This window comes from Lactuca virosa, chromosome 3 (assembly GCF_052849685.1).
Source record: "Lactuca virosa cultivar CGN04683 chromosome 3, Lactuca_virosa_CGN04683_v6, whole genome shotgun sequence".
Lineage (NCBI taxonomy): Eukaryota > Viridiplantae > Streptophyta > Magnoliopsida > Asterales > Asteraceae > Lactuca > Lactuca virosa.
This window is the reverse complement of record NC_136428.1, coordinates 191,149,612-191,159,320: the sequence shown is the minus strand read 5'-3', so window position 1 is coordinate 191,159,320 and position 9,709 is coordinate 191,149,612.

The following is a 9,709-nucleotide window of genomic DNA, read 5'->3' as shown; positions in this document are numbered from 1 at the left end:
TGTAAAATAGATCAATTGAACATCACTCCAATGATCCTCTTTTCACAGTCCCAAATCCTTACTGCAAATGCAAGAATTCCAAATTCATGCCATTTACTGAAATCTGTTAGATTCTAAACTTATATGCATTGATCCTCTTAATGATTATGCACGAAGTCAGAAAGACTTGACAACAATCATTACAGAGCATTCCAAAGGAGATCAGCTCCTTGGAAACATCCTTCTTTCAGTAAGTTTCCTAATCTTACACAGATTGAATAATTTCTAACTTTGAAACATTTCCATATTCCATTTTGACTATCACTTCTGAACAAGAGTTGCCTCCTTACAGATTATGTCAATATGGTCCTTCCAGAATTAACATTATACTTCCAACTGTCCTTGAGCAACCAATCTTTGGTAAACCTTAGATTGTCCTTGACAATTGCTTAATCATTTTAGTCATATCCAATTCTAGACCTTTTCCCTTCATAATGCCCCAGGCATTTGGAAAATTTTAGAAAGGATGAATATAGCACATGTAATCGATCCTATATCTGAACCATATGGGACACGATTCATGATGTCTCACATAAAGACTAAACCAGTCTTTTGCTATAATATTTCCATTTCAATTTGCCAAGTTCTCAAAATTCAGATTATGAAAAGGGATGCCGTAATCATAATCGAATTTTAGAACGTAAATAATGGACCCATATATAGAATTTCCTTATGTTGAGCCATTCCAACATGAAATTCATATATATATCCTTGATTAAATATGATTAAAATCTCAATCTAAGCTTTTAGAATTGAAATGAAGTATAATTTCCTCTCCCTTAATTATAGCAAAACAACTTTTTCTCCCACTAACATGATGATTATTAGCATAACACTTATGCTCCCACTAGCTTTGACATGTACTCAGAAATCAGCTGACTTTCTTACCAAAGTTCAGATTTCTGATACTAGATTGTTTTGATAAAACTTTATCAAAATCATACACCTCTCTTAGATAGCTCACATGTGTGTCTAAACAATTTTAGAACTATGAAAAGGGATGACGTAATCATAGTCTCAATTGTTTAGACCTTTGCCACTTCTCACAAGTCCATGTTAGTGTGCCGGTAAACCACACACGCTCCACTAACGACTTTGAGAATGCAAATATCACAATTGCTATCTAGCTAAAATCTACTTAGTGAAAGTGTTTCCTCACCATCATTTTCATGAATCGGAGAGAAACCTTATGACACTTAGATTTAATAGTGTATGTGTTCTTATCCATGTGAATTTGTCAAAACCATAATCACAAGACAAGGTTAGTGACAAATCCAAACTCATATTGATTAAACTTGTGCAATCTTAAATTCTTGCCATTTGGCAGCTCAGGTGCATGTCATTGCTTCCAAGTAGTTGTGCAACCAATTGAGAACTCTCAGAACTCCTATGCAAAGCCAACTTGAATAGGCACAAAAATTTCAACTCGATAGGTTATAAACCTCAAATCGTGTGCTAGTGAAGGACTTTAGGTTTTATTCTTGATTAAGTCTTGAAACTTTCAAGAGCTTTAAGACTCCCACTGTCCTCTTGACATATAAGACTCCCTTGTCAAATATTCAAGAGATAGTGCGGATTCTTTATCAAGACTAACACTTTACACAATTGGCCTAAGTTGGTCTCTGTTTTATCCAAAACATCACAACTTACCAATTTCAAATGTACAAGAGTAGATAACCTTTTACTCTTACATTTGACTAGTGTTAACAAACCCTCTTTAAGATATGTCACTCAAGTTACAATCTTGGAGTATGACTCTAAGAATTGTTTTGGAACGAAGTATGACTCATCTTTTTGATTTAACCATTTCAACAATTCATGACTCCTCTTCTTAGTCATAAGAATGCACTAAGATGACTTTAGAGGACCAATTGTGATATGGTATCTTAATCATTAAGATGATCATAAACATGATACTCAAGTACTCTCCCATCTTTTCAGATTTGAGAAACTTTTATCTTTCTGCCATACTTTGATTCTTCTTATTCGTTCTGTCTCACATTGAAACTTCTCCAATGCTACAGACTTATACTTAAACTTATAAGTATAACCATATTTACTGAACTTAAGTAAATCATGACGAATAGTCTTCTTGATCTTTTGTGGTGGGCTTGACCAATGCACAAGAATGTGTACTCGATCCCTTAGTCATTTCCTTATTCACATAAGGAATTAGTCTTAATTTTCCAAGCTGAAAGTTCTCATTCATCATACTATACAACTTGGATGATTCCAAGTTTCGGTCCAATTGAACCTTGGGTGATGAGAATCTTTCCTTATTTGGTAATATTAGACACTACCACAACCGAAAGAATCAAATCCATTTTTCCAATATTGCTATCAATGGAATCTTATAAGCAACAACTTTTCACAAATGCCATTGTAAGGATACTTAAAATAAATAAAATCAAAACCTTTTTCTTTTATTTTAAAACTTTGCGGAAAAACTTATCCTTACAATCCATATGAAAACCTTGTTGTTAGCTATTCCTAAGCAATATAAATATCATAACTCTTAAGTAATAGCCCAAAATTCTGATCACCGAACCATGCGATTGAAATCCATCTTCGCGATCAGAATCAGCATGTACTTAATAGAGTTAGACAATGGACTTTACCTGAAGTAGAGCCAAACTTATTGACTTTAACATCCTTAGGTAAATTTGGCAGCTTCGTAACCAATGCCCTTCCTTTGGCAATAGTTACCTATGGACCCTTGATAATGGGACTATCTCAGACTTCGCCTCTCTCTTCACCATTGGGTCAACCGAGTTGACTATGGCCGATCCCTTTCCATTGGGAAGAGAGAGCTTTACTGGATATCCAATGTCATCATTGTCAATGTCCATAGCGTTTTAGGAAGTTGATCTTAGCAAATAGATAAGATCATTAAGGGTCTTGTCTTAGTCTGTTTCATAGGATTCCCAAAAGAACTCACTATGTGACTTAGAAAGTAGTTGAGCCACCAACTTTCTCAAGACTTTGACACCCAACTCTCCCGGCTTGTCAATATGTGACTACATCTCCAAGATGTGATCACACCTAGACCTTGCCTTGCCAATAGGGCTTGAGTGACCTTAAACTTTTTAGGAACTTGTGGGTTAGGGAGAATAATTGGAGGAGGTGAAAGAAGTATGATATCCATGGGACATCATCTTCATTTAGGAAAGCTTGTTTCAAGAGATTTGGGAAGATCATAAATGTCTAGACCAGACATCTTTTTGGGAGATATTCAAGATAGTTGATTTAAAGTCCTTAATATGACACCCAATATGAAATATTAAGGCTAGGACCCAACAAACTATTTTATAACTTAGAAGAGGGATGTCGTAATCCAAGCTATAAAATATTTGAAGGTAGGTGAATGACGATTCACCAATTTCCACCATGAAAAATGAAATAATTTATTAGGTTTTAATTGGATTTGAAAGTCCTAGATCTTTGAGATTCATTGAACTGTTCAAAGGCATGTTTCAATCTCGAGTGTGCCCTTCAGGTTTTGTGGCTGGGATGCCGAGGATCACAAAACAAGGTGTGAATAACCATGCAAATATACTTGGTACCCTTAATATTTACCCCTTAATCAGTGTGCCGGTTAACCACACACGCTCCACCGATACTATGATAAATATTAAGTTACCCTTTGCCTACCTTGTTAAGTCCAGGTTAGTGTGCCGGTTAACCACACACGCTCCACTAACGACTTAAGCAAAGTGCAAAGTGTAATTTCATGGGTTAGCACCAAATTCACATTTTCCTAAGTAACTAAGATTGGGTATTAATAAGAGTTTAGTTACTTAGTATTTATCATTAATACTTTTAATGAAAGGAGAATTATAGTCCTTGTCCTACCCGTTCGGCTAACGACCCTCTACCAGTCAAGGAAGCGGTGGGTGAGAGTGGACACCCATTAAACTGCCATTTTATAGGCAGTAACCTTATACCCCCCTTATAGACCGGCTTCGTGAATGAGGCCTACTAACGGTAAGACTGACTTTACTCTTATACATATATATAAATATTATTAACTTATAATATTATAAAGTATAAGGGTTGAATTTTAACTTTTAAAATTCTAAGGGCTAACTTGGAATTAAAGTATTCATAAGTGAAAACTTTTCAAATTCCAAAACTTGAGGGCAAGTTTTGAAACTATTCAAAACTAATTAATTCCATAACTTATGAGTTTAAAGTAGTTTTAATTAAAAAAAAAAACTCTTCAAGTTCCATAACTTGAGGACAAGTTATGGAAGACTTTAAACTAATTAATAAAACAAATAACTTTTTTTTATTGTAACTTATGGAACTAATTAAGGTTACACTTTTTTTTAATTTAATGAAGAGACTCTTGAACCTCCATAACTTGAGGACAAGTTATGGAGTCATAAAACCATTTAATTACAACTAGACTCTTCATTTTGTAACCTTTGCCAACTTTTATGAGTTTTATGATTCTTAAATGTGACTTTTCATATAACTTGAGGACAAGTTACAAAAACACACTTTGGAATCAACTCTTAGATTAAAATGGATTGAAAACAACTATTTCACACAACTTTTCTATTAATCTAAGAACCTCATAAGAACAAGATAATTCAAATCATCAATCTTCAAGAAATTAGCATGAACATACAAACTAATACAAATCTTGAAATTATGAAATTATCTTAGAAATTGGATTAGCATGAACATTACCACATCAAAAACAAGTTTATAAGTCCAAAAACATCTTAGGGTAATGTTCCTAGTCCAATTCCAGCCAAAACAATCGAATATATGCATCCAACTCGATTTTTCAGCTACTTTTGCAAGTATAACAAGAAAACAAGCCTAGGCTCTGATACCACTGTTGGGTTATGAGCATTCTAACACTCCTAAGTGTACATGCAACCCTAAATACCTTGGATCTATGTTTTCTCTATTATACATACAATTATGAACATCCAAGGTATTATCCTAATCTAGCATACAAAATAATAAATATAACAAGATAGAATACATACCTCTTTGATGTAGAATGTCTTCATGAAGCTTGAGTGCCTAGTGCCCCAAGTGTGACACCTCAAATGGTTCACACAACACCAAATACACTTGGAATAACTTGAGAGAAACTTGAACACTCCTTGAAATCGTCTAGCCCTCACACTCACACATTAGTGCACGATTCCTTGAGCCATGGGATTCTTTTATATGGTGGCTATTACGGTTACACCATGTAACTCATAACTTTCCCATTCCTTATGCTCCATGGATTTTAACCTCCATGGAGTATCCATGGGTCACCCCATGGACTTAGTCCAACATAAGGAATCTTGGATCATAAGCCCACATATATAAGAATGAATGATTTACACAATCAACCCATATATTTAATTAGTCTCCTTTTGATCACTTAATTAATTCCAAATTAATTCTTGATCAATACTAATTAAATAACCTTATTAATATATTAGAACTTATAATATATTAACCAACCTTAAGTGTTATTTCTCTCATTATAGTCTATCCAAATGCATGATGCCATGCAACCCAAATGGACCATGCCGGGTCGGGTCAAGTCTTACCAATTATAGTTATGGACTTAGACATTAATCCAACAACAAGTGATAACATGGGAAGAGAAAATTTGATGAGTGGCCCACTTTTTCTATTTTTAATAATATTCTTTTATAGGTTAATATATATTTTTTTTAAAGATAAAATAATATGCAATTTAGAAAATTTTAATTGTCATCGTACTATGAGTGAGATGGCAAACGGGCAACAAGCTGTGCCGCTAAGCCTTTTTGAATGGTAAAGCTAATTCTTTTAAAGACTACATCCGAAGATCTAGGGGATATAACATTACTATGCATGATTCATTGTACTCTTTTAAGAAGCTCTACCGCATCCGGTGCGAGGAAACCAAACGTATCAAATGCAAATGGTATGAACACGTGTTGATTTTCCATGCACGATTTCTCATGTTTGGTGACTTTGCCTGTAGCTGCCTTTAAAGCAGCATGTCCCGCCATGAAACCCCCAGCCCTCAGGCCCACGAGAGGGGATACCCCTGTAAGATCCACACATGCGTGTTTCCCTCCGACCCATCCAAAAATCAAAATGTCAGCCGGTCTGAGGGTTGACCTTCCTTCTGTCGGGTCAGTCAAGAAATTAACAGGTGACTCTTTCTTAGCGGAAACCCCGGCACTCTTAAATATGTCAAACAAAACGTCCCTAACCATATCGTGCCTGTATTTAAACCCCGGGAGTTCTTTACAGTGAACTGCATGCTCTCCAAAAGAGTCCAAACATGCCTTGCGACACACAGGACATATCTCGTCAGCTGGGAATATGGGAATCATGAGTCGATATTTGAGAATACTACGATACTCCACAGGAGACATGTGTTGGCCAAGCCCATCTATAGGGATAGCCAGAAGAAAATCTTGAGCATGTGGTGCACGTAAGCACTGGAAAACCGCTTTCTGCCGAGCCGTCATGTCGAGATGCACTTCCATATCTTGGACAATTTTACGAAAAAGGGCACTCGCCAGTGTATTCTGGGATTTAGGGGGGGGGGGCGGTGTCTTTAGTAGTAAAATTGTTAAGGTCAAAATCTGGAAGCTTGTTGCGAAGGGATGCCAAGGCACAGTCATAATCAGAATCCATACCATGTATACCGCTATCCCGTAAGATGTGGTCTTGCAATACCCAAGATTGGGCCCTTGAGGCAACAAAAGCATAGGAGGTAGCCTCTACTGCCGAGTATAAACTCAAACCCCCAAACCTAATGGGTAAGGAAGCAATTCGCCATTGTATGTCACCAAAGAAAGGGCCCCCACAAACCACAATGTCCTCAATCGCCCCGCGCAATCAATTGTCAAAGAATATTGTCGCCTCCTCCATGTGAACGGGTTGGCACATCCTCAACCCAAAGAAAAGCTTAGCAATACCCATACAAGACCGAAGAAGAAGGAGCTCACTCTGGGGGTCAGACAATTGTGGAAGAAGGCGCATCAAATTCACAGCGTTTTCGGCTCTCTTTATGGCTAAGCTGCGAATGAAACTAGCATATCTACTAACAGCTCCCCCAAGAAGTTTCACCCCCAAATGCGGCCTCCCGATGTCCGCCGGAAATAGCCCCTCCCGTAACTTCCTACCATCACACGAGGGCCAAAAGAGCTCGGTTTTCTTGATATTCAACTGAAGGCCCAATTTTGGGCCAATCACCGTAATGATGTCCAATGCTTTGGCCACCTCCTCTGAATCTCCGATAAGTGTGCCATCATCCAAGTACCATGCATGGAGAAGAAGCTTGCAATTGTCTCTAATCTTATGCAAGAGCGGGTGCAACACAATGGCAAAGAGAAGTGGTCCCAAGGGGTCTCCTTGCTGAACCCCAGTAGAAGACCGAATATGTGTGTTGCCTAGATATAACCTTGCTGCTTGACCATATAGGAATTCTACCCACAAGGAAATAGAGGGACACCTCAATCTGACCTCATGAAGTAATGCGGATGTGTCAACAAGGTTAAAGGCATTAGAGAAGTCCACGGCAAGCATGGAGAGAGATTTGTCATTGTGGCGCTCACTCAACAACTTATTGGCGCTATGTAAAACGGCCTCAGCGCCACCCGACACCCCGACTCCGAACTGAAAATCATTGAGATATTTGGCCATTTCTTTACCAACCCCCTTCATGGCCAACTTGGAAACCAAACGTCTCCATATAGTACCTACTGCAATAGGTCGTATTCCCTTGTCAGGTTTTAAGAGCGGCGTGAGAGGAGCAGAGGCAACAAATTCTGCCAAGTTCGAAGGGCATCTTCCCCCTAGCCATAGATTAAAAATACCAAAAAGAAATGGCCAAGGGTAATATAGTCTTTTTCTTTGTCTATGAGAGATAAAAAAAATGCAACCAAATAAAACAGCAGTGACAATCCGAGTGTAAAAAAGCAATTACGGACCAAACACATATATTTGAACAAACCATAGAGGCAATTTCTAATATAAGATCTTTATCCTCATAAATGATTTCGGTAGTAGACAAGTCTAACATGATTTATGATATTATTATAAATGTATGTGTGTGTGTGTGTGTGTGTATATATATATATATATATATATATATATATATATATATATATATATATATATATATATATATATAGGGTGAGGTTCAATACAGAACCATAATTAACCAAGGAACCAATCTTTTTTTCAACTTTTAGAACTTATTTTTTATCAAAAAAAAAAAAACAAAAAATACAGAAATTCATAACTTTTTATCATTTTTCCAATGATATCAAATTCGATTTTTTTTACGTCAAATTCACAATGTGAATCTTTGAAAATTCACAATGTGAATCCGGATTCACACGGTGAATCTGAAAAATATTTTTCACATTCACAATGTTAATATATGAATTTAGATATCTTTAGATTTTTTTTCGATAAAAAATAAGCTCTAGAAATTGAAAAAAAGATTTGGTTCCTTGAATAACCAATAATTATGGTTCTCTATTGAACTTTTCCCTATATATATATATATATATATATATATATATATATATATATATATATATATATATATATATATATATATATATATATCCGTTAAGAAATTGTTTTTAGTAGAAAGGTAAGAAGTTTTTTATCGACATATTTTTTTGGTGAACAAAAGAAATGAATCACTAGATGAATAAAAAAACATGATTCACAAAAAAAATCCTGAAAAAATATCTCGATGATTAATTTTTACGATGATTTTGTTGATATTCATAAAATTATCATAAAAGTGAATTTTTTTCTTGATTTACTTAAAAATGAATCATGAAGATGTTTTCTTTTCGGAATTTTTTCTTGTGAATCATCTTAATTTTGAATCATCTAAAGATTCATTTTGTTTGTTTGCTAAAAAAAAGTGTGTGTTTGTGTGTGTGTGTGTGTGTCTATATATATATATATATATATATATATATATATATATATATATATATATATATATATATATATATATATATATATATATATATATATATCAGGGATGAGCATTAGGACCGCCGGAACCGGAATCGGAACAGGAATTGGTAACAAGGTCCGGTTACCGGTTCTCCATTTTTATGAAAACCGGAACCGGTTTGACAATTTTTCCATTTTTTAAAATATGCATAACTCACTCATATAAAGTAGGAATTGTTTGATTTTTTTGCAACATGTAATTTAGAGTTTTAATTCATATTTGACTGTACAAACAAATGTTTTGGTTAGATATTGAATCAGACACATGCCCCGAAAGAAAGAATATTGATGTTGCGTTTTCTCTATTTCAACATTTTTTTGTTTTTTTGAATCTGTCACATTTTTTTAAATGTGCATAACTCATTCATATGATGTCGGAATTACTTAATTTTTTCCAGCATGTAATTTGATGTTTGTGCTTCATTTTAGACTACAAAAACATATATTTCTGTTAGATATTAAATCAGTCATAGACCTTGGAAGACAGCATGTCAATGCTGCGTATTTTCTGTTTCAACATTTTTTTTGGGAATTTGTCCCGCTTTTAAAATGTGCATAACTCACTCATATGAATTCAGAATTACTTGATTCTTTTTTCATCGTGTAATTTAGTGTTTGTACTTCAATTTAGAATGTAAAAAGTCATGATTTGGTTAAATAGTGAATC